General features: G+C 51.4%; 1 protein-coding gene across 2 annotated transcripts in view; it reads left to right on the top strand.

Annotated features, from left to right (window-relative positions):
* The window catches only part of gbe1b (glucan (1,4-alpha-), branching enzyme 1b), a 641317-nt gene that overhangs the window by 595636 nt on the left and 19648 nt on the right, over positions 1 to 26033 (top strand). The gene's annotated exons all lie outside the window — the stretch shown is intronic.

The following is a 26033-nucleotide window of genomic DNA, read 5'->3' as shown; positions in this document are numbered from 1 at the left end:
CTCTCTTTCCCCCCCCCCCCCCTCCGCGGGAAGAACGGGCGCCTCCTTTCCCCCCCCCCTGCGGGAAAGAACAGGCGCCTCCTCTTTTCCCCCCCCCCCCCCCTGCGGGAAAGAACAGGCGCCTCCTCTTACCCCCCCCCCCCCCCATCCCGCGGGAAAGAACAGGCGCCTCCTCTTTTCCTCCCCCCCCCCAGCGGGAAAGAACAAGCGCCTCCTCTTCTCCCCCCTCCCCCCCCCCGCGGGAAGAACGGGCGCCTCAGGCTGACTGCAGCATTCTCCGTGCCTTCACACAGGTAGGAAAATGGTTTATTTAATCTTTTCTTTGCTTATAAATGTTTATTCAGGTTGGATTTATTTGTATAATATTTGTAGAAGTATAAATAAGGATTTATTGTCGAATTTAATGAGTTCTCCTCCCCCCCCCCACCTCGTTCTGGACGCCTAATTTGTAACCTGTGCCTGATTTTTTAATGTGTAGAACAGGTTTTTTCAGTTCTACAAAAATCTTCACTTGCTCCATTCTAAGTTAGTTTGGAGTACGTTTTCACTGTGGAAACTTTGAAATCAGGCGTCAGTGGCCGGACACGCCCCCTTTTGAAGAAAACATTCTGTTCCAAAGTAGAACTGTTCTACCTGACTAGAACTGCAGAAAAAAAAATGTGGAGAATTGCGATTTCTAAGATAGTCCGTTCTCTACCAGTTGCTCATAAAAACCAGGCGCAAATCATGTGGAAACTTGGGCCCATAATGTGGAGAAGTCAAAAATTACTGCTTCGGTAGGAAAAATAGAAAAGCAGAATATTTTTTAAATGCTGAGAGATTGGGAAATGTTGGTGTTCAGAGTGACCTGGGTGTCCTTGTACACCAATCACTGCAAGTTAACATGTGGGTACAGCAAGCTTATTAGTCAAGTAAATTGTATGTTATAATCTTTATTACAAAAGGATTGCAATATAAGAGTAAAGAAGTCTTAGTGCAATTATATAGAGCCTTGGTGAGACCACACCTGGAGTACTGTGTACAGTTTTGGTCTGGATGAGAAATGTTTTGCGCAGTGAGTTGTGATCTGGAGCGCGTTGGCTGGGGGCGCGGTAGGAGCAGATTCAATGGTGGCTTTCAGGGGGGGGGGAGGGGGCGCAGTTGAATGAATACTTGAGAATGGGGCATTTGCAAGAGCAGGGGGGAGTGGGACTAATTGGATCGTTCTTTCAAAGCCCACCGCAGGTCGGGGCTATAAATAGAGCTGGAGCGCCGGGCCCTGGAACATCGTGGGGAAAGGTTCAGCGAATGAGGGTACGGGGCCCAGAAGAGCTGTGAGGGCCCAGGGGCAGCACGGGCCAGCCCACACTGCGATATGTGTGCGCACTAAGTCCGTGCAGCACAGCAGGTCTCCAGTCGTCCTGGTTAACCCTTGCCACTGGATAAAGGCCGAGCTCTGTCAAGCCCGTGTGGTGGCTGATGTGCAACAGTCACCACACGTTAAAAAATCCAGGCACAGGCATCTTCCACCCCCTCAATTGGAGCTCGGGACTGGAACATTGGGTCCTTCATTGAAACACCTGTGAACTCATGTGGAAGCAAGTCATCCTCATTCGAGGGACCGCCTATGATGATGATAGGGAGGGAGGAACTTAATACACTATCACTGAAGAAAAAGGTGGTGTTGAGCTCCTTTGTCAGAACCAAGGACTACATGGAGTCCGCGCCTGTGGTGTGAGCCTTTCCCTAGCCCGCAGGGCCAAATCTCCTCCAAGGTTCCTTCTGCCCTAGCCCCGAACTTGCATCTTTCTCTAGATTTTCTCCTATCTCCACTCCGAGCTCACCCACCTCCTGCTCCCTCGACCCTATTCTCACCAAACTGCTGATCACCTAACCTCCCTCCCTGACCCCCATGTTAGCTGACATTGTTAACGGTTCTCTCTCCTCAGGTACTGTCTCCCTCTCCGCAAACCTGCCGTCATCACCCCTCTGTCCTTGTAAACAATTGCTCCATCTCCAACCTCCCTTTCCTCTCCAAAGTCCTTGAACGTGTTGTCGCCTCTCAAATCCATGCCCATCTTTCCCAGAACTCCATGTTTGTATCCCTCCAATCAGGTTTCCGCCAGTTGTGCTTTTCACCTTGTATCAGATTGACAGACCCACGTTGTTTGCCTGCATTTACTGTTCCATTTCAGACCTGCACTTTTTCTCCCATCTCACTTATCTGTTTGCTCTGAGTTTGTTGCATAGATGAAGCTTATATTCTCTCGAGTGTAGAAGACTAAGGAGGGATCTGATCGAGATGTTTTAAGATGATTGAAGGATTCGATAGGGTAGAGAGAGAAACTATTCCCTCCGGTGGGGTGAGTCCAGAACAAGGGGGCATCACCTTAAAATGAGAGCCAGGCCGTTCAGGGGTGATGTCAGGAATCACTTCTTCACACAAAGGGCCGTGGGAATCTGGAACTCTCTTCCCCCAAAAAGCTGTTGAGGCGGCGGGGGTGGGGGTGTGGGGGGGTCAATTGCAAATACCAAAATTGAGATTGATGGATTTTTGTTGGGCTAAAGGTGTTCTGGGATATGGAAACAAGGTGAGCAGATGGAGTTAAGGTGCAAATCAGCCCTGATCTAATTGAATGGCAGAACAGGCTCGAAGGGCTGAACGGCCTCCTCCTGTTGCTATCTGCGTGTGTGTATCCCACGCGCACCTTTTCACCCTCTCAAGTACTTGCATCGTTTTGCATCTTCCCATCACCTCTTTGATGGAAAAGCGAAGGGGAAGGTGCTCTCGGAGATGGAGATGCTCACGGACCTGTTCTGTATTTCCTCGTCGGCCTGTCACTTTAATACGTTGTTCCATAGCTGTACTATTTTACCTGTGGTCCGCGGCAGGGTGGGTGGAGTTGGGGACTCCTCCGTGATAAACTGTGGTCTCCGTGCGATGCACTGTGCAATACACCGCATTTCAAGGGCACCCTCAAAACCTCCCTGATAAAATGCAACATCCCCACCGACACCTGGGAGTCCCCGGCCAAAGACCGCCCTAAGTGGAGGAAGAGCATCCGGGAGGGCGCTGAGCACCTCGGGTCTCATCGCCGAGAGCGTGCAGAAACCAGGCGCAGGCAGCGGAAGGAGCGTGCGGCAAACCAGACTCCCCACCCACCCTTTCCTTCAACCACTGTCTGTCCCACCTGTGACAGGGACTGTAATTCCCGTATTGGACTGTTCAGTCACCACTCACTTTTAGAGTGGAAGCAAGTCTTCCTCGATTCTGAGGGGACTGCCTTTGATGACACCTCGTAACTGTGCCAACCTGGCTACCCGAGCACTCCGCGGTGCAGTCTCAGTTACCGTGTGCCGCTGTGATTGGTGACTGAATATTGCCAGCGCCACATTCATCACTTTGGGAGACCCGATGGATGCTTCGAAATGGTTTCCTACAGAAAATAACCTTCAGGTTTACTGCTCTGGAACTCTTCCTACTCTCTGTCTCTCTTGCTCTACACCACGCTCTCTCTCTCTACCTGTTGCTCTTCCAACCTCTGTCCCATTTTTGAAGCAATCGATGTGGATAAGTTGTTTCCTGTTCCCACGGGACTGCTTAATACGGCTGCAGCAGTGTGAGATTTTTTCCAATTCAGAATGAACTACGACTCTTGGCTGTCCGTGCTGGCCATGAACAGCGCAGCTAGCTGCATAAATCCCGCAGCGAGGATTCACATGCTGACTGCTGAGGGCTTGTTGTCCTATTCCGCTGATTGATGGAGCCCTCCTTTATTTACACATCATGTCGTCCTGGGCTTTATGATCTTTTAAAATGCACATGATGGGTTCAAGGTGAGAGGGCGGACCGTTATGAAGCTTCCCTTCGCGAGTGTTAATCTTGGGGGAAAGTTAATGCAAGAGAGGTTCGTGCTGGCGTCGTCTCCTAGTCCTTTCCCAAGGCCCAATGAGGTTTTGTTCTGGCCACCTGCAGTGAAGGTTAAGATGGCCGTGCATCTTGGCACAATGGTGTTGCGATCCCTCTCACCCAGGGCAAGCGATTTGGGGGGGGTGGCGTCAGGTCCCACCTACCCACACCTCCAGGAGCACAGGAACAGGAGGAGGCCATTCAGCCCCTCGAGTTTATTACACAGGAACAGGAGGAGGCCCATTCAGCCCCTCGAGCCTGTTACACAGGAACAGGAGGAGGCTCATTCAGCCCCTCGAGCCTGTTACACAGGAACAGGAGGAGGCCATTCAGCCCCTCGAGTTTATTACACAGGAACAGGAGGAGGCCCATTCAGCCCCTCGAGCCTGTTACACAGGAACAGGAGGAGGCTCATTCAGCCCCTCGAGCCTGTTACACAGGAACAGGAGGAGGCTCATTCAGCCCCTCGAGCCTGTTACACAGGAACAGGAGGAGGCTCATTCAGCCCCTCGAGCCTGTTACACAGGAACAGGAGGAGGCCATTCAGCCCCTCGAGCCTGTTACACAGGAACAGGAGGAGGCCATTCAGCCCCTCGAGCTTGTTACACGAACAGGAGGAGGCCCATTCAGCCCCTTGAGCCTGTTACACAGGAACAGGAGGAGGCCCCTTCAGCCCCTCGAGCCTGTTCTGCCATTCAATTAGAGCAGGGCTGATCCGTATCTTATTTCCAACTACCTGCCTGGGTTCCGTAACCCCTGATACCCTTTGCCCAACAAAAATCGATCAATCTTAGTCTTGAAATTATCAGTTGACCCGCTCAGCCTCCACAGCTTTTTGGGGGAAGAGAATTCCAGATTCCCACGGCCCTTTGTGTGAAGAAGTGCTTCCTGACATCACCCCTGAACGGCCTGGCTCTCATTTTAAGATGATGCCCCCGTGTTCTGGACTCCCCCACCGGAGGGAATAGTCTCTCTCGCTCTACCATATCGAATCCTTTAATTGTCTTAAATCATCTGCTGCCAGTGCGTATAAGGTAGCCAAGGTTAGTGGGAAAATAGAAGATTGGGAAAATTTTAAACGACAGCAAAGAATGACTAAGAAAGCAATAAATAAAGAAAGGAAAGATAGATTACGAAGGTAAACTTGCGCAAAACATAAAAACAGATAGTAAAAGCTTTTACAGATATATAAAACGGAAAAGAGTGACAAAAGTAAATGTTGGTCCCTTAGAAGATGAGAAGGAGGATTTAATAATGGGAAATGTGGAAATGGCTGAGACCTTAAACAATTATTTTGCTTCGGTCTTCACAGTGGAAGACACAAAAACCATGCCAAAAATTGCTGGTCACAGGAATGTGGGAAGGGAGAACCTTGAGACAATCACTATCACTAGGGAGGTAGTGCTGGACAGGCTAATGGGACTCAAGGTAGACAAGTCCCCTGGTCCTGATGAAATGCATCCCAGGGTATTAAAAGAGATGGCAGAAGTTATAGCAGATGCATTCGTTATAATCTATCAAAATTCTCTGGACTCTGGGGAGGTACCAGCGGATTGGAAAACAGCTAATGTAACGCCTCTGTTTAAAAAAGGGGGCAGACAAAAGGCAGGTAACTATAGGCCGGTTAGTTTAACATCTGTAGTGGGGAAAATGCTTGAAACTATCATTAAGGAAGAAATAGCGCGACATCTAGATAGGAATAGTGCAATCAAGAAGACGCAGCATGGATTCATGAAAGGGAAATCATGTTTAACTAATTTACTGGAATTCTTTTGGATATAACGAGCATGGTGGATAGAGGTGTAACGATGGATGTGGTGTATTTAGATTTTCAAAAGGCATTCGATAAGGTGCCACACAAAAGGTTACTGCAGAAGATAAGGATACACGGAGTCAGAAGAAATGTATTAGCATAGATGGAGAATTGGCTGGCGAACAGAAAGCAGAGAGTCGGGATAAATGGGTCCTTTTCGGGTTGGAAATCGGTGGTTAGTGGTGTGCCACAGGGATCGTGCTGGGACCACAACTGTTTACAATATACATAGATGACCTGGAAGAGGGGACAGAGTGTAGTGTAACAAAATTTGCGGATGACACAAAGATTAGTGCGAAAGCGGGTTGTGTCGAGGACACAGAGAGGCTGCAAAGAGATTTAGATAGGTTAAGCGAATGGGCTAAGGATTGGCAGATGGAATACAATGTCGGAAAGTGTGAGGTCATCCACCTTGGGGAAAAAAATCAGTAAAAGGGAATATTATTTGAATGGGGAGAAATTACAACATGCTGCGGTGCAGAGGGACCTGGGGGTCCTTGTGCATGAATCCCAAAAAGTTAGTTTGCAGGTGCAGCAGGTAATCAGGAAGGCGAATGGAATGTTGGCCTTCATTGCGAGAGGGATGGAGTACAAAAGCAGGGAGGTCCTGCTGCAACTGTACAGGGTATTGGTGAGGCCACACCTGGAGTACTGCGTGCAGTTTTGGTCACCTTACTTAAGGAAGGATATACTAGCTTTGGAGGGGGTACAGAGACGATTCACTAGGCTAATTCCGGAGATGAGGGGGTTACCTTATGATGATAGATTGAGTAGACTGGGTCTTTACTCATTGGAGTTCAGAAGGAAGAGGGGTGATCTTATAGAAACATTTAAAATAATGAAAGGGATAGACAAGATAGAGGCAGAGAGGTTGTTTCCACTGGTCGGGGAGACTAGAACTAGGGGCCACAGCCTCAAAATACAGGGGAGCCAATTTAAAACCGAGTTGAGAAGGAATTTCTTCTCCCAGAGGGTTGTGAATCTGTGGAATTCTCTGCCCAAGGAAACAGTTGAGGCTAGCTCATTGAATGTATTCAAGTCACAGATAGATTTTTAACCAATAAGGGAATTAAGGGTTACGGGGAGCGGGCGGGTAAGTGGAGCTGAGTCCACGGCCAGATCAGCCATGATCTTGTTGAATGGCGGAGCAGGCTCGAGGGGCTAGATGGCCTACACCTGTTCCTAATTCTTATATTCTTAAGTGCCTCGATTTTGGACAGAGTCCCAGAGGGCCAGTGAAAATGACAGATTCTGAGCGATGGGGTCTCCTGGGGTGGCGGGCGGGGGGGAAGGTTAAGCGATGGGGTCTCCTGGGTGGAGGGGGGGTGAGCGGTGGGGTCTCCTGGGTGGAGGGGTGGGTGAGCGGTGGGGTCTCCTGGGGCCAGGGTGGGTGGGTGAGCGATGGCGTCTCCTGGGGTCAGGGGGGGGTGGTGAGCGATGGCGTCTCCTGGGGTCGGGGGGGCTGGTGAGCGAGGGCGTCTCCTGGGGTCGGTGGGGGGGTGAGCGATGGCGTCTCCTGGGGTCGGGGGGATGGGGGGTGAGCGATGGAGTTGTTGGGGGGGGGGTGAGTGATGGGGTCTCCTGGGGTTGGTGGGGGGGTGTGAGCGATGGGGTCTCCTGGGGTCGGCGGGGGGGTGAGCGATGGGGTCTCCTGGGGTCGGGGGGGGGGGTGAGCGATGGGTTCTCCTGGGGTCGGGGGGGGTGAGCGATGGGGTCTCCTGGGGTCGGGGGGGGGTGAGCGATGGGGTCTCCTGGGGTCGGGGGGGGTGAGCGATGGGGTCTCATGGGGTCGGGGGGGGTGAGCGATGGGGTCTCATGGGGTCGGGGGGGGTGAGCGATGGGGTCTCCTGGGGTCGGGGGGGGTGAGCGATGGGGTCTCCTGGGGTCGGGGGGTGGGGTGAGCGATGGGGTCTCCTGGGGTCGGGGGGGGTGAGCGATGGGGTCTCCTGGGGTCGGGGGGGGTGGTGAGCGATGGGGTCTCCTGGGGGGGGGGGGGGTGAGCGATGGGGTCTCCTGGGTGGGGGGGGGGGTTGAGCGATGGGGTCTCCTGGGATCGGAGGGGGGCGCGGTGAGCAATGGGGTCTCCTGGGATGGGGGGGGGGGGGTGAGCGATGGGGTCTCCTGGGGGGGGGGGGGGGGTGAGCGATGAGGTCTCCTGGGTGGAGGGGGACGGTGAGCGATGGGATCTCCTGTGGGGGGGGGGGTGAGCGATGGGGTCTCCTGGGGGGGGGGGGGGGGAGCGATGGGGTCTCCTGGGGGGGGGGGGGTGAGCGATGGGGTCTCCTGGGGGGGCCGGGTGAGCGATGGGGTCTCCTGGGTGGGGGGGGGTTGAGCGATGGGGTCTCCTGGGGGGGGGGGGGGGTGAGCGATGAGGTCTCCTGGGGGGGGGGGGGGTGAGCGATGAGGTCTCCTGGGTGGAGGGGGACGGTGAGCGATGGGGTCTCCTGTGGGGGGGGGGTGAGCGATGGGGTCTCCTGGGGGGGGGGTGGTGAGCGATGGGGTCTCCTGGGGGGGGGGGGTGAGCGATGGGGTCTCCTGGGGGGGCCGGGTGAGCGATGGGGTCTCCTGGGTGGGGGGGGGGTTGAGCGATGGGGTCTCCTGGGGGGGGGGGGGGGAGAGCGATGGGTTCTCGGGGGGAAGGGGGGGGTGGTGGGTGAGCGATGGGGTCTCCTGGGGCGGGTGGGGGGAGTGAGCGATGGGGTCTCCTGGTGGGGGGGTGGGGGTGAGCGATGGGGTCTCACTGGGGGAGCTCAGTGCGCTGAGCGGCTTAAAGAGACCTCCCCGGGAGTAGGTTACCCATCGAGCAGCATTGCTAAAGATATCTGCACATTGCAGCTGGGGTCACTAACTAACGGAAAACCTGGCTGATGTTTTACCTTCCTCGTTAGCCAAGTGACATTGAGGACAATATTTAGCCCCTCGTGTCTCCGTACACCGTACCCCCACCTCCCATGTCTCCGTAACCCACCTCTCGTGTCTCCGTACCTCGTACCCCTGCCTCTCGTGTCTCCGTACTCTGTAATCCGTCTCTCGTGTCTCCATAACCCGCCTCCCGCCTCTTGTGTCTCCGTATCTCGTACCCCTGCCTCTCGTGTCTCCGTACCCCGGCCCCCTGCCTCTCGTCTCTCCGTACCCCGGCCCCCCGCCTCTCGTGTCTCCGTACCTTGTATCCCCGCCTCTCGTGTCTCCGTACCCCCGCCTCTCGTGTCTCCGTACCCCCGCCTCTCGTGTCTCCGTACCCCGGCCCCCCGCCTCTCGTGTCTCCGTACCCCCGCCTCTCGTGTCTCCGTACCCCGGCCCCCCGCCTCTCGTGTCTCCGTACCCCCGCCTCTCGTGTCTCTGTACCCCGGCCCCCCGCCTCTCGTGTCTCTGTACCACGGCCCCCCCGCCTCTCGTGTCTCCGTACCCCGGCCCCCCGCCTCTCGAGTCTCCGTACCCCCGTCTCTCGTGTCTCCGTACCCCCGCCTCTCGTGTCTCCATACCCCCGCCTCTCGTGTCTCCGTACCCCCACCTGTCGTGTCTCTGTACCCCCGCCTCTCGTGTCTCCGTACCCCCGCCTCTCGTGTCTCCGTACCCCCGCCTCTCGTGTCTCCGTACCCCCGCCTCTCGTGTCTCCGTACCCCCGCCTCTCGTGTCTCCGTACCCCGGCCCCCCGCCTCTCGAGTCTCCGTACCCCGGCCTCTCGTGTCTCCGTACCCCGGCCTCTCGTGTCTCCGTACCCCGGCCTCTCGTGTCTCCGTACCCCGGCCTCTCGTGTCTCCGTACCCCCGCCTCTCGTGTCTCCGTACCCCCGCCTCTCGTGTCTCCGTACCCCCGCCTCTCGTGTCTCCGTACCCCGGCCTCTCGTGTCTCCATACCCCGGCCTCTCATGTCTCCATACCTCGTACCCCTGCCTCTCGTGTCTCCGTACCCCTGCCTCTCGTGTCTCCGTACCCCTGCCTCTCGTGTCTCCGTACCCCCGCCTCTCGTGTCTCCGTACCCCCGCCTCTCGTGTCTCCGTACCCCACCTCTCGTGTCTCCGTACCCCCACCTCTCGTGTCTCCGTACCCCCACCTCTCGTGTCTCCGTACCCCCGCCTCTCGTGTCTCCGTACCCCCACCTCTCGTGTCTCCGTACCCCACCTCTCGTGTCTCCGTACCCCCACCTCTCGTGTCTCCGTACCCCCGCCTCTCGTGTCTCCGTACCCCCGCCTCTCGTGTCTCCGTACCCCCGCCTCTCGTGTCTCCGGACCCCCGCCTCTCGTGTCTCCGGACCCCCGCCTCTCGTGTCTCCGGACCCCCGCCTCTCGTGTCTCCGGACCCCCGCCTCTCGTGTCTCCGGACCCCCGCCTCTCGTGTCTCCGGACCCCCGCCTCTCGTGTCTCCGGACCCCAGGAGTCGGCACTTTCAGGAGGATCAGGGGAGAAAACGAGAGAATATTTTGTAATTCCAGATTGCGAGCGTTGTGTAAAGGCCCCAGTCCCAATACGTTGTTTCCTTTCCTTTAGGTGGAGTCGATGCTACAGGCTGGGCTTTTACACCCAGTCTGAATCTGCAGTATTGAATTTATCACCAGGAAAAAATGCATTGCGTGTGAGGTCAACAAGTAATCACGAGTACTCAGTGGAGGGCTGAAAGAAAGAGGGAGGAGCTGAGAACCAGTCCCAGTACTAACCAGGGAACACAGGACCAGGAGGAGGCCATTCAGTCCCATTTCCTTCATTCAATGAGATGGCGGCTAATCTGTATCTTAACTCTATCTACCCGCTTTGCTTCTGTAACCCCTAACCCAACACAAATCTATCGATCTCAGATTTGACCTTTTTCAATTGACCCCCAGCCTCAACAGCTTTTTGGGAGGGGGTGAGATTTCTAGATTTCCACTACCCTTTGTGTGAATCATAGAATCATAAAATGGTTCAGCACAGAACGAGGCCATTCGGCCCATCGAGTTTGCTCCGGCTCTTTCGAAGAGCGATCCAGTTAGTCCCATTCCCCTGCTCTTTCCCCAAATCCTTAAAAACATTTCTCCCTCAAGTATTTATCGAATTTGCTTTTGTAGGCTACTACAGAATCTGTTTCCACCGCCCTATCAGGCAAGGCATTCCAAATCCAAACCACGCGTGTATAAAAAATTTATCCTCATGTGACCTCTGGTTCTTTTGCCAGTCTCCTTAAATCTGTGCCCTCTGGTTCCTGGCACTTCAGTCAATGGAAACTGTTTCTCTTTATTTACTCTATATAAACTTTTCATGATTTTAAACAGCTCTATCAAATCTCTCGGCCTTCTCTGCTATAAGGAGAACAACCCCAGCTTCTCCAGTCTGTCCACCTAACTGTAATCCCGCATCCCTTGAATCATTCTAGCGAATCTCTTCCATGCCCTCTCCAGAACCTAAAGTGTGGTGTAGAAACATAGAAACATAGAAAATAGGTGCAGGAGTAGGCCATTCGGCCCTTCTAGCCTGCACCGCCATTCAATGAGTTCATGGCTGAACATTCAACTTCAGTACCCCATTCCTGCTTACTCCAGCTTGGGCCGAACTAGTGTTTTATATAGGTTTAGCATAGCTTCCTGATTTTTGTACGCCTCTTTATAAAACCTATATGCTATATTAACTGCTTTGTTAACCTGTCCTGCCACCTTCAAACATTTGTGCACAAACATCCCTAGCCCTCTTTCTTCTCGCACCCCCTTTAAAATTGTACCATTTAGTATGTATTGGCTTCCGACCAAAACGTATCGCCTCGCACTTCTCTGCATTGAATTTTATCTCTCGTGTGTCCACCCATTCCACCAGCCTGTCTGCGTCCTCTTGAATCTGTCACTATCCTCCTCGGGACACCTGGGAGTCCACGGCCAAAGACTAAATGGAGGAAGAGCATCCGGTTGAACACCTCGAGTCTCGTCACCGAGAGCATGCAGAAACCAAGCGCAGGCAGCGGAAGGAGCGTGCGGCAAACCAGTCCCACCCACCCTTTCCTTCAACCACTGTCTGTCCCACCTGTGACAGAGACTGTAATTCCCGTATTGGACTGTTCAGTCACCTGAGAACTCACTTTTAGAGTGGAAGCAAGTCCTCCTCGATTCCGAGGGACTGCCTATGATGATATGATGACATTGTTTACTGCACTTAAACAAAAAAAGTGCTTCCTGACATCACCTCTGAACGGCCTAGCTCAATTTTAAGGTTCTGCCCCCTTGTTCTGGACTCTCCCACTCCCACCCCCTAAACAATCTCGTTTAGGAGTCCATTACTTGCCTCCCTGCTGTCGGTATCGTGGGACCGCCCTGATTTCCCCGGCGGTCAGTGCGGGGCGCGCTGTGGGACGGACGGACGGATCGGGCTGAAACCAAAACCCGCGCCGGTGTCGCGACCGGGGGCATTGCACACCGGGCGCAGCTCTTCCGGGCGGAGCTGGTCCGCGCCGCCCCTAAACCGGACCTGAGGATCGCCGCGGGGCGCTGGAGGCTGACCGCCCGGCCAGAACACCTCACCGCCACCGCACCGGGGCAAAACACGGAGCGCAGAAGACCGTAAAATCCACTCCAAGGTCTTTTGCTGTTAACACCAAGAAAAAATGTAGATGGTCACGGTGGTTGCACAGCTATTAGCAGCGGCGCTCATGTCTTGCTGAGCTACGTCACAAGGCCTTGTTTCAACAAGGGCTTTTATTTTGTTTCACATGGGGGAAAGTAAAGGATTTGTTTAATCAGGACATTGAGCGGGGATAGTGTCTGGAGCCCGCAACTAATAAATCTTTCCAGGATACAATTAAATATCGCCATGGAACTTTTATTATTCCAGTCCCAGGTTCCAGTTACGTTTTATGGGTGGTTGTAAGAGTACCTTGAACTTTAAGCTCCTGGGCTGTTCGAAGACGATTAGTAATTATAACTTTCAGCTACTGACTGCATAATGGTAGCTGACCTTTCTGTGTTTCAGCAATAATAGTCTGGGGTGAGCTCCACACATTATAACACTGAAAGAGAAAGAAGGCATGGAGAATTTTAGCTGTGAGGAAAGATTGGATAGATTGTGGTTGTTTTCTTTGGAACAGAGGAGGCTGAGGGGAGATCTTATTGAGGTGTATAAAATTATGAGGGACCTAGATATAGTGTATAGGAAGGGCCTCTTTCCCTCAGCAGAGAGGGGGCATAGATTTAGATGAATTGGTTAATCAAGTCCGCCTATTTCCACCTCCGTAACATCGCCCGTCTCCGCCCCCGCCTCAGCTCATCCGCTGCAGAAGCCCTCATCCCTGCCTTTGTTACCTCTAGACTTGACTATTCCAACGCACTCCTGGCTGGCCTCCCACATACTACCCACCATAAACTTGAGGTGATCCAAACTCGGCTGCCCGTGTCCTAACTCGCACCAAGTCCCACTCGCCCATCACCCCTGTGCTCGCCGACCTACATTGGCTTTCTGATAAGCAACACCTCAATTTTCAAAATTCTCATCCTTGTTTTCAAATCCCTCCATGGCCTCACCCCTCCCTATCTCTCTAACCGCCTCCAGCCCGACAACTCCCCTGAGATATCTGTGTTCTTCTAATTCTGCCCTCTTGAGCATCCCTGATTATAATCGCTCAACCATCGGTGGCCGTGCCTTCTATGCCTAGGCCCCAGTGGGCCACTGGCCCTCCCAATGCCTGCCCCTAGCCGAGCCTCGGAACACCTACCATCAAGGGTGCCACTCAACGCCGAGCCTGCGGCCAACATCTCGCCGTAGACAATTAGGCCCAAAAGGTAGAGCCTGGTCTCCAGTCGTCTTGGATCCCCTTGCCACTGGATCAAGACCTTGCTCTGCTAAGCCCATATGGTAGTCAGTGAGTAACGGCCACCCCACGTTAAAAGAACTCATGCACAGTAATCTTCCACTCCTCTAACATGAAGTTCGGGACCTGGAATGTCAGGACCCTCATGGACAACCCCAACAGCGCCCTCAACGACTATCTGCCCCACCTGCGACAGAGACTGTGGTTCTTGTATTGGACTGTTCAGCCACCTAAGAACTCATGTTAAGAGTGGAAGCAAGTCTTCCTTGATTCCGAGGGACTGCCTATGATGATGATGATGCCTAGGCCCCAAGCTTTCGAACTCCCTCCCTAAATCTCTCCGTCTCTCCACCTCTCTTTCCTCCTTCAAGACGCTGCTTAAAACCTACCTCTTTGACTAAGCTTTTGGTCACCTGCCCCTAATATCTCCTTATGTAGCTCGGTGTCAAAGTTTTGTCTCATAATACTCCTGTGAAGCGCCTTGAGACGTTTCACTATGTTAAAGGTGCTATATAAATACAAGTTGTTGAGAACTTTTTTAACCCAGAGGGTGATGGGGGTCTGGAACTCACTGCCTGAAAGGGTGGTAGAGGCAGATATGCATGCACACTAGGTCCGTGCAGCAGAGCAGGTCTCCAGTCGTCTTGATTAATCCCTTACCACTGGACCAAAACCTAGCTCTGTCAAGCCCGTGTGGTGGCTGGTGTGCAACAGTCACCACATGTTAAAAAATCCACGCACAGGCATCTTCCACCCTTCAGGATGTAGTTCGGGACCTGGAATATTAGGACGTTCATTGAAACACCTTTGAACCCATTAAACTCATCTCTTTTTGGTGTGGAAGCAAGTCAGCCTCGATTCGAGGGGCTGCCTAAGAAGGTGGTAGAGGCAGAAACATCACCACATTTAAAACGTACCTGGATGTGCACTTCAAGTGCCGTAACCTACAGGGCTACGGACCAAGAGCTGGAAAGTGGGATTAGGCTGGATGGCTCTTTTTCCTTCTGTGCCATACATTTCTATGTGTAGGAATCAAAAGAAAAATAAATAATGTTATTCTAGCAGCAGGTTTATATATAGATATATTTATATAGATATAGTTATATTTATATATTTATTTATATTTATTTATATATTAGAAAACATTACAGGACTATGGGGAAAGGGCAGTGGGATTGGGTTTAAATGGACAGCTCCACAAATAGCACGCACTAGCAAGATGGGCTGAATGGCCTTCTGCGCTGTATCACTCTGGGATTGTATGATATGTATATATATATATATATATATATATATATTTGTAAACATTCTCTCCTCCCCCAGAGGCACTGAGTCTCATTGAGAGGAAGAATGGACCGCGCAGGCTCAATGGGCCCAATGGCCTCCTTCGGTACCAGTGTCATTCCAGGTCATTTAAAAAAGGAGGGAGAGAGAAAGCGGGTAATTATAGACCGACATCGGTAGTGGGGAAAATGTTGGAATCAATTATTAAAGATGAAATAGCGCATTTGGAAAGCAGTGACGGGATCGGTCCAAGTCAGCATGGATTTCTGAAAGGGAAATCATTCTTGACAAATCTTCTGGAATTTTTTGAGGATGTAGGTTGGACAAGGGAGAACCAGTGGATGTGGTGTATTTGGACTTTCAAAAGGCTTTTGACAAGGTCCCACACAGAGATTGGTGTGCAAAATCAAAGCACATGGTATTGGGGGTAATGTATTGACGTGGATAGAGAATAGGTTGGCAGACAGGAAGCAGAGAGTCGGGATAAACGGGTCCTTTTCAGAATGGCAGGCAGTGACTAGTGGGGTACCGCAGGGCTCAGTGCTGGGACCCCAGCTATTTACAATATACATCAATGATTTAGATGAAGGAATTGAGTGTAATATCTCCAAGTTTGCAGATGACACTTAGCTGGGTGGCGGTGTGAGCTGTGAGGAGGACGCTAAAAGGCTGCAGGGTGACTTGGACAGGTTAGGTGAGTGGGCAAATGCATGGCAGATGCAGTATAATGTGGATAAATGTGAGGTTATCCACTTTGGGGGCAAAAACACGAAGACAGAATATTATCTGAATGGTGGCAGATTCGGAAAGGGGAGGTACAAGACCTGGGTGTCATGGTACATCAGTCATTGAAAGTTGGCATGCAGGTACAGCAGGCGGTGAAGAAGGCAAATGGTATGTTGGCCTTCATAGCTAGGGGATTTGAGTATAGGAGCAGGGAGGTCTTACTGCAGTTGTACAGGGCCTTGGTGAGGCCTCACCTGGAATATTGTGTTCAGTTTTGGTCTCCTAATCTGAGGAAGGACGTTCTTGCTATTGAGGGAATGCAGCGAAGGTTCACCAGACTGATTCCCGGGATGGCGGGACTGACATATGAGGAGAGACTGGATCAACTGGGCCTGTATTCACTGGAGTTTAGAAGGATGAGAGGGGATCTCATAGAAAGATATAAAATTCTAACGGGACTGGACAGGTTAGGTGCAGGGAGAATGTTCCCAATGTTGGGAAAGTCCAGAACCAGGGGACACAGTCTAAGGATAAAGGGTAAGCCATTTAAGACTGAGATGAGGAGAAACTTCTTCACTCAGAGAGTTATTAACCTGTAGAATTCTCTACCGCAGAGAGTTGTTGATGCCAGTTCATTAGATATATTCAAGAGGGAGTTAGATGTGGCCCTTACGGCTAAAGGGATCAAGGGGTATGGAGAGAAAGCAGGAAAGGGGTACTGAGGTGAATGATCAGCCATGATCTTATTGAATAGTGGTGCAGGCTCGAAGGGCTGAATGGCCTACTCCTGCACCTATTTTCTATGTTTCTATCTCATTTGCTGCGTGTAGATTGGCTGGCCGTGTTTGCTTTCGAACAACAAGCAATTGAGCTTCCCAAGTTCATTGATGGGCTGCTGTGCTGTGAGTGTGAAGGCACATTCTTGCTGTTAATGGCAGTAATTTCCTTTCACGCATCCCCAGCACAACGCTAGAAAGGGCCCTTCAACACCTGCCCTTTGATCTGTTGCTGCATATTCAGTCGGCCAACCACAATTCAAAGAAGGGTAGAAAGAAAAAGAAAGACTTCATTTATATAGCACCTTTCACGACCACCGGATGTTTCAAAGCGCTTTACAGCCAATGAAATACAATTTTGGAGTGTAGTCACTGTTGTAATGTAGGAAACATGGCAGCTAATTTGCACACAGCAAGCTCCCACAAACAACAACGTGATAATGACCAGATAATCTGTTTTTGTTATGTTGTTTGAGGGATAAATATTGGCCCAGGACACCACGGATAACTCCCCTGCTCTTCTCAGAAATAGTTCCATGGGATCTTTTACGTTCGCCTGAGAGAGTAGACAGGGCCTCGGTTCATCCGAAAGACGGCACCTCCGATAGTGCAGCACTCCCTCAGCACTGCAGTGGAGTGTCAGCGTGGATTTTTTGTGCTCATATCCCTGGAGTGGGACTTGAATCCACAACCTTCTGACTCCGAGGCGAGAGAGAAAGTGCCACCCACTGAGCTACAGCTCACACTGTCAGCTATCTGCTTGGCCCAGTTAGCAGCACTCTCGCCTCTGAGTCAGAAGCTTGAGGTTGACCATAAGAACATAAGAAATAGGAGCAGGAGTAGGCCATACGGCCCCTCGAGCCTGCTCCGCCATTTAATACGATCATAACTGCTCCGATCATGGACTCGGGTCCATTTCCCCACCTGCTCCCCATAACCCCTTATCCCCTTATCGTTTAAGAAACTGTCTATTTCTGTCTTAAATTTATTCAATGTCCCAGCTTCCACAGCTCTCTGAGGCAGCGAATTCCACAGATTTACAACCCTCTTGAGAGAAGAAATTTCTCCTCATCTCAGTTTTAAATGGGCGGCCCCTTATTCTAAGATCATGCCCTCTAGTTCTAGTCTCCCCCATCAGTGGAAACATCCTCTCTGCATCCACCTTGTCAAACCCCCTCATAATCTTATACGTTTCAATAAGATCACCTCTCATTCTTCTGAATTCCAACGAGTAGAGGCCCAACCTACTCAACCTTTCCTCATAAGTCAAACCCCTCATCTCTAGAATCAACCGAGTGAACCTTCTCTGAACTGCCTCCAAAGCAAGTATATCCTTTCGTAAATATGGAAACCAAAACTGCACGCAATATTCCAGGTGTGGCCTCACCAATACCCTGTATAACTGTAGCAAGACTTCCCTGCTTTTATACTCCATCCCCTTTGCAATAAAGGCCAAGATACCATTGGCCTTCCTGATCACTTGCTGTACCTGCATACTATCCTTTTGTGTTTCATGCACAAGTACCCCCAGGTCCCTCTGTACTGCGACACTTTGCAATCTTTCTCCATTTAAATAATAACTTGCTCAGGACTTGTAATGGCCATTGTGGTGGCAGGGATTGAAGGTAGGAGTTCTCTGGTCTCTCTGACCTGTTGGATCAACACTCAAAGCAATCAGCGCACCCTGAATGTCTGTTTCACAGGATCCATGTTGAGTTTGGGCTGCACCTTCTTCCTCCTCTTCTGAGACAGTACCCCTGGAGCCGACGATGACTCGCTTCCACTCTAAAACGAGTTCTCAGGCGACTGATGAGTCCGATGCGGGACCTACAGTCTCTGTCACAGGTGGGGCAGTCGGTGTTTGGAGGGACGGCTGGGTGGGGTGTTTGGGTTGTCGTGCGCTCCTTCCGCTGTTTGTACTTCGCTTCCGCGTGCTCCCGGCGAAGAGTCTCGGTGTTGGGCGCCTTCTCTGATACGTCTCCTCCACTTTGAGCGGTCTTGGGCCGGGGATTCCCAAGAGTCGGTGGGGCTATTACATTTCTTCAAGGAGGCTTTGAGGGCGTCCTTGAAGCGTTTTCTCCACCCTCCTACGGCTCGCCTGCCGTAACGTAGCTCAGAGTAGAGCGCTTGTTTCGGGATTCTAGTATCGGGCATGTGGACAATGTGGCCTGTCCATCGGAACTGATCGAGCGTGGCCAATGCCTCGATGCTGGGGATGTTGGCCTGAGAGAGAATGCGGATGTTGGTGCGTCTGTCCAATGGATGCACCATGTGGCTGAGCTGTCCCGATAAAAGACTCCTTCTGTTCTGTTGTTGGTTTGACTTCATTCCCCTGTAAGGTTTGTGTCTGTTTACACAATGGGGAAAAAGCTGGGCATCTGCGATATGGATGAAGCTGAAATTACTTACGGTTTTGTCAGATTCTTTTTAAATCTCTCTGTCAAACTGCCCAACATTTGTGCGATGCGGTGCGAGAACTGGCTCGCACCAGTGTTTGCCTGTGGTCCGTAATTTGCATTTTATTCACAAGTATTGTTCTGTGCTTATTAAATAGGTACAGATGTATTCACTACAACACGCAGTACCCCACCCCTTCCCACTCCCATCACCCCACCCTTCGCACCAATCTCAGCATTCACAACTCGCACCAAGTCCCGCTCACCCATCACCCCCTGTGCCCGCTGACCTACATTGGCTCCAAGTCCGGCAATGCCTCAATTTCAATATTTTCAAATCCCTCCATGGCCTCGCCCCTCCCTATCTCTGTAATCTCCTTCAGCCTCACAAACCCCCCCCCGCCCCTGAGATCTCTGTGCTCCTCCAATTCTGGCCTCTTGAGTATCCCTGATTCCCATCGCTCCGCCATCGGTGGCCCCAAGCTCTGGAATTCCATCCCTACCCCTCCACCTCACTCTCCTCCTTTAAGACGCTCCTTAAAATCTACCTCTTCGACCAGGCTTTTGGTCACCTGCCCTAATATCTTCTTACCTGGCTTGGTTACCCAGTTTTTGATAATCGCTCTTGTGAAGTGCCTTGTGATGTCCTTACTATGTTAAAGGCGCTGTATAAATGCAAGTTGTTGTACTGGAATAACTGCGACCTCGGGCTTCTGGCGTTGGGCTTTGAACAGTGTTTTGACCCAGAGCTGAGAATCTGACTACCTCCACTGAGCTCCCGCCCAAGATGAGAGCACCTGTCGTCTCCTGAAATCTTTGCCCCCTTTTAATTTGGTGCATTTTTTTTTAAAGCAGATGGTAATTCCTGAAGTCAGCTTTGTGGGTATTGTGTATGTAGGCACTCTGTTAATGACTCCACGGGGCAGGGGGATGGCACTTGAACTGTGAAGACTGTAATTCTTTATTGCAGCTCCTAGAGTGAGGACACCAAGAGGTGAGCTCCCTTTTATACTGGGTTACCTGCAGTGTGCAGGTGGCCCTTCGGTCTCCAGCAGCAGCACCCTCTGGTGTACAGGTAAGGTATATACAGGGTGAAGGTGCATTCAGGTCTAGTGTTACAGTACATCATTACATCATTGGCATGCATACATAACAGTGGGAGAAACCAACTTTCTCCCGAGCCGCAGACCACATCCTCCACTGTGTACATACTGAATCCCGGGTGTCTTTTGGGTAATGTTGCACTCAGCAGGTCGGGCAGCATCAAGGAGATTTTGGTCCCAGGGCCTTCATCCGTACGTCTGTTTCTTTGCTGCATGATAATATTCTGTGTTCTGAGTTAGACATCCAGGGAGTGAGCGTCCCCAGACTGCAGGTGTAAAGCACAGTGCCGACATCTAGTGGCTGCTCATTCCAGCTGCTGTGATTCCTTGCTGTCAGCCCAGCCCTTGCACTCACTCACCGGCCTTTCCAGCTCACTGCTGTCAGACCGTTTCGTAACCTTTTGTCCTCGGGGAGGTTGCAGTTCACATTCAGGTTGCCTGACCCACAACACAAGTCACAGCGAGCTGCACACTTTCATTGTCTTATGTTGAGCAAGCAGTCAGCTCACTTTGTGTGTGTGTGTGTGTGTGTGTGTGTCCGTATGTACGTACGTGTGTGTCCCTATGTGTGTGTGTGTGTGTGTGTGTCCGTATGTACGTACGTGTGTGTCCCTATGTGTGTGTGTGTGTGTCCGTATGTACGTACGTGTGTCCGTGTGTGCTACACGCGTACACACGGGTGTGTCCGTGTGTACTCGGGTATGCGCGCGCGTACACGTGTGTGGTATGTATGTGTACGTACGTGTGTCTGTGTACGTGTGTCTTTGTACATATGTACATGTGAATGCGTGTGTGTGTGCGTACGCGTGTGCATACGTGTGTGTGTGTGCGCACGCGTGTACATGTGCGTATGTGCGGGTGTGTGTACGTGTTTGTGCATGTATACGTATGGGCGTGTACGTGTTTGCGCGTGTACGTGTGTGTGTATACGTATGTGCGCGTACTTGCGCGTGTTTCATAACCTTTTGTCGTCGGGGGAGGTTGCAGTTCACATTCAAGTTGCCTGACACACAATACAAGTCACAGCGAGCTGCACACTTTCATTGTCTTATGTTGAGCAAGCAGTCAGCTCACTTTGTGTGTGTGTGTATGTCTGTATGTGCGTACGTGTGTGTCCGTATGTGCGTACGTGTGTGTCCGTATGTGCGTACGTGTGTGTCCGTATGTGCGTACGTGTGTGTCCGTCCGTGTGTGTACGCATGTACGTGCATGTGTGTGCGCGTATGTACGCGTGTTACATACGTGTGCATGTGTGTACGTATGCGCGTACGTATGTGCGTGCGTGTGTACGTATGCACGTATGTGCGTGTATATGTATGTGTGCGTATACGTATGTGTACATGTGTGTACATGTGCGCGTGTATGTGAGTGTGTACGTATGTGCGTGCGTCTGTGTCTGCGTGTGTGTACGTATCTGTGTACACGTGTGCGTGTGCCTACGTACGCGTATACGTGTTTGTGTGTACGTACCTGTGTGCATGTATACGTATGTGAGTGTACATGTGTTTGCGTGTGTACGTGTTTGTGTATGCGCGCGCGTGTATGTGCGGTGCGTGTGTACATGTGTGTGCGTGCTTGAATACGTATATACACACGCGTGTGTGCGTACGTATGTACACGTGCGTGTGTACGTATGCGTGTGTGTGTATGTATGCGTGTGTGTACGAATGCACGTACGTGTGCGCGTGTGTACGTATGTGCGTACGTGCATGTACGTGTGTGTCCGTGTACGTATGTGCGCGCGTGTGTATGTATGTGCATGCGTGTGTATGTATGTGCGTGTGTGTGTTCGAATGTGCGCGCGCGCGTGTACGTACTTTTGTGTGTGTGCGTGTACGTATGTGCGCGTGTGCGACTACGTACGTGCACCTGTGTACGTGTGTGTGTGTATGTGTTTGCGTGTACGTACCTGTGTGTGCATGTATACGTATGTGTGTACGTGTGTTTGCATGTGTACATGTGTTTGCGTTTGCACGTGTATGCGTATATGCGTGTGCGTGTGTATACGTATGTGCACACGTGTGTGTACGTATGTGCGGGTGCGTGTGTGTGCGTATACGCGTGCGTGTGTGTGCGCGTGTGTGTACACATGTGCGTGTGCGTACGTGTGTGTACGTACGCGTATACGTGTTTGTGTGTACGTACCTGTGTGCATGTATACGTACGAGTGTATGTGTGTTTGCGTGTACATGTGTTTGCGTGTGTACGTGTTTGCGTATGCGCGCGCATGTGTATGTGCGGTGTGTGTGTACGTGTCTACATGTGTGTGTGTGCTTGTGTACGTTTATGCACGCGTGTGCGTACGTATGTACTCGCGTGTGTGTGTACGTATGCGTGCTTGTGTGTGCGCGTGTGTACGTATGTCCGTGTGTGTGTGTGTCCGTGTGTGTGCACGCGTGTGTATGTATGTGCGTGTGTGTACGTATGTGCGGGTGTGCGCGCGCGTTTGTACGTACTTTTGTGTGTGTGTGTGTGCGTTTGTGTGTGTGTACGTATGTGCGTGTGTGCGTGTGTACGTACACGCACCTGTGTACGTACGTGTGTGTGTGTGTGTATGTGTTTGCGTGTACGTACCTGTGTGTGCATGTATACGTATGTGTGTACATGTGTTTGCGTGTGCACGTGTATGCGTATATGCGTGCGCGTGTGTATACGTATGTGCGGGTGCGTGTGTATACGCGTGCGTGTGTGCGCGCGCGTGTACGTATGCGCGTACGTGCGTGCGCGTATGTGTGCGCGTGTATGTATACGTGTGTGCGCGTGTATATATACGTGTGTGTGTATACGTATGTGCGCGCGGGTGCGTGTGTACGTATGCCCGTCCGTGTGTGTACGTATGCGCGTGCGTGTGTACGTATGCGCGTGCGTGTATGTGTACGTATGTGTGTGTGTGTACGTATGCATGTGTGTGTATGTATGCGCGTGTGTACGTATGCGCGCGTGTGTGCGTACGTGCGTGTGTACGTGTTTGCGTGTACGTGCCTGTGTGCATGTATACGTACGTGAGTTTGTGTGTGTACGTGTATGCGTATGTGTGCGCGTGTGTATACGTATGTGTACGTATGTACGCTTGTGTGTACGTATGCACGTGCGTGTGTACGTGCGCGCGTACGCGTGTGTACGTATGCATGTACGTGTGTGTGTATGTATGCGCGGGTGCGTGTGTGTGTACGTATGTGCGTGTGCGTACGTGTTTGCGTGTACGTACCTGTGTGCATGTATACGTATGTGCATGTACGTGTGCGTGTGTACGTGTTTGCGTATGTGTGTGCACGTGTGTGTACGTACGTATGTGTGCGCGTATGTGCATGTGCGCATGTACGTGTGTACGTACGTGTGTGTGTGTGCGTATGCGCGTACGTGCGTGTGTACGTATGTGCTTGTGTGTAAACGTATGCGTGTGTACGTGTATGCGCACGTGTGTACGTATGTGCGTGTACGTGTGCGCGCATGTGTAAGTACGTGTTTTTGTACGTACGTGTGTGTGCACGTGCGTTTGTACGTGTGTGAGCGTGTGTACGTGTATGTACGTGTGCGTGTGTGTGTACGTATCTGTGCGTGTGCATGTGTGTGTATGTGTGTGCGTGTGTGTATGCGCATGTGTACGTGTGCGCGTGTGTGTACGTACGCACGTGTACTTATGTGTGTGTAAGTATGTGCGTGTGTGTGTATGTATGTGCTTGTGCGCGTGTGTGTACGTATGTATGTATGTGCTTGTGTACGTGCGCGTGTGTGTATGTGTGTACGCGTGTGTGTAGGCATGTGTGTGTGTGTGTAGGTATGTGCGTGTATGCGCATGTGTACATATGCACATGTACGTATGCATGTACGTGTGTTTGTACGTATGTGCAAGTGTGTTTGTGTACGAGTTTGTGCGTGTGTCTGTGTACAAGTGTGCGGGTGGATGAGTGTGTGTGTCTGTCTGAGTGTGTTGAATTGAAACACCAACACAGAAATCAAGCGCAGGCAGCGGAAGGAGCGTGCGGCAAACCTGTCCCACCCTCCCCTTACCCTCAATCTGTCCCACCTGTGACAGGGACTGTGGTTCTCGAATTGGCTTGTTCAGCCATCTAAGGACTCATTTTTAGAGTGGAAGCAAGTCTTCCCTCAATTCCGAGGGATTGCCTATGAAGATGATGATGATGTGTTTGTGTGTACAAGTGTGTGTGTGTGTGTGTCTGTCTCGAGTGCGAGTGTGTTTAATGAAGTGACCTATTTAATGTCGGTGGGGTTGCTCTGTGCCTCCTGTTTCAGGAATGCAGCCTCCCTTCGCTGCTTTGCTTTTTTTCACAAGGAATTACGGATGAGGAAGGTTATTCATCTTATGTTTGTTCATCCGTTGAAAGAGATCCTTGTACCCCCCTCCTGTCCACCCCCCCACTGTGTCTCCCACCCCCCCTCAACCGTGTATCTCCCTCGGAGCATCTATTTTCAAAGCTTAAAAAAAAAAAAAATTTCTCTAGTATTCAGCAACTTGCATTTATACTGGGGGGGGTGGGGGAGAGGGGAGGGAAGAGGTGCGGGGTCAATGGGTGACTGGGGGGGTGAGGGGGTGAAGGAGGCGGGGGGTGAGGGGGTAAAGGGGGCAGCGGCGGGGGGGGTGATTGATCTGATCCGGTCACGATGGCGGAATTGTCGGCTGACATTGACCCAGCATCAATGCGGATCGCGGTGCGCCCCTGGACTGTGGATGGCAGAGAGCGACTCACACACCATCTTCTGTCTTGAGTGTGGAAGAAAATGATCTGTACGGCTGTCTATTCTTCACAGCACTGTAATGTTCACAAACTCTGTAAATTCTCTAATAAATGCTCTCTCTGATCAGAAGGGCAGTAATTGTATCTGCATCGATCGTTGGAAATGTGTTGCGTGCATTGTTATAGCCGGGAGGGGCAGGATTAGCAGCTGACACCTTTACTGAGTGTGAAGTCAATTTAAAACTATCGTTAAATTAATGGTAAACGTCTAGTCAGAGAATAAGGTGTATGCATGGCACACACACACACACACACACACACACACACACCGCATGCTTCTCACACTTCACTTTCCCTCCTGCTATGTGGATTCTATTCCTTCTTTGCTATAACTGCCTCATCTGACCATATATCCCAATTCATTCCTTATTCCCAGTCTCGCCATTAACAATTCCTGTTAATATTAGCTGATATAAAACTCGCCTTTCCAAGTGCTTTTCTTCCTATGTCTTTTTATTTCTCATATGGACCTGACCTCCCGATCCAGGCTAAGTGTTGTCACTGGGATTCCAGCAACAGGTTCACCCAGCACCTTAAATTTGCTGCATTCGCTGGAACCCATCGAAGCTCAGGCTGTATCTGGAGAGAGCATTTTGAGCTGGAGTACAGTACAGTTCTATCAGCGTATAACACTGGGGTACAGTACTGGTGGGTACAGGTCTGTCAGTGTATAACACTGGGGTACAGTATTGGTGGGTACAGGTCAGTCACTGTATAACACTGGGGTACAGTACTGGTGGGTACAGTTCTATCAGCGTATAACACTGGGGTACAGTATTGGTGGGTACAGGTCTGTCAGTGTATAACACTGGGGTACAGTACTGGTGGGTACAGGTCTGTCACTGTATAACACTGGGGTACAGTACTGGTGGGGACAGGTCTGTCACTGTATAACACAGGTACAGTACTGGTGGGTACAGGTCTGTCACTGTATAACACTGGCGTACAGTACTGGTGGGTACAGGTCTGTCACTATAACACTGGGGTACAGTACTGGTGGGTACAGGTCTGTCACTGTATAACACTGGGGTACAGTACTGGTGGGAACAGGTCTGTCACTGTATAACACTGGGGTACAGTACTGGTGGGTACAGGTCTGTCACTGTATAACACTGAGGTACAGTACTGGTGGGTACAGGTCTGTCACTGTATAACACTGGGGTACAGTACTGATGGGTACAGGTCTGTCACTGTATAACACTGGGGTACAGTACTGGTGGGTACAGGTCTGTCACTGTATAACACTATATATCATCGACCACTGTACTACCGTTCCCTATATTTGGGTATTAAGAAAGCATTATTTAACATCAAGTCAGTTGTTAAAGTGAAATTTCTATATTGGCACGAGTGTGTGGGATGGGCCCTGGTGACAACACCGATTTGTGTCGTTCTGCTTTCTTCATAACATGCCCTAACTTTATTTTTCATTCATTAACTGTTTCCACATCATTCTTTGCTCTTTGTTCCTGCCGTTTGCACCTGCCTTTCCCATTCCTTTACTACTTCCCCCTTTCTCTTTTCCTTCC

Source organism: Pristiophorus japonicus, chromosome 11 (genome assembly GCF_044704955.1).
Source record: "Pristiophorus japonicus isolate sPriJap1 chromosome 11, sPriJap1.hap1, whole genome shotgun sequence".
NCBI classification, from domain to species: domain Eukaryota; kingdom Metazoa; phylum Chordata; class Chondrichthyes; family Pristiophoridae; genus Pristiophorus; species Pristiophorus japonicus.
The sequence above is the reverse complement of the archived record's forward strand: the minus strand, read 5'-3'. Positions and strand labels throughout refer to the sequence as shown.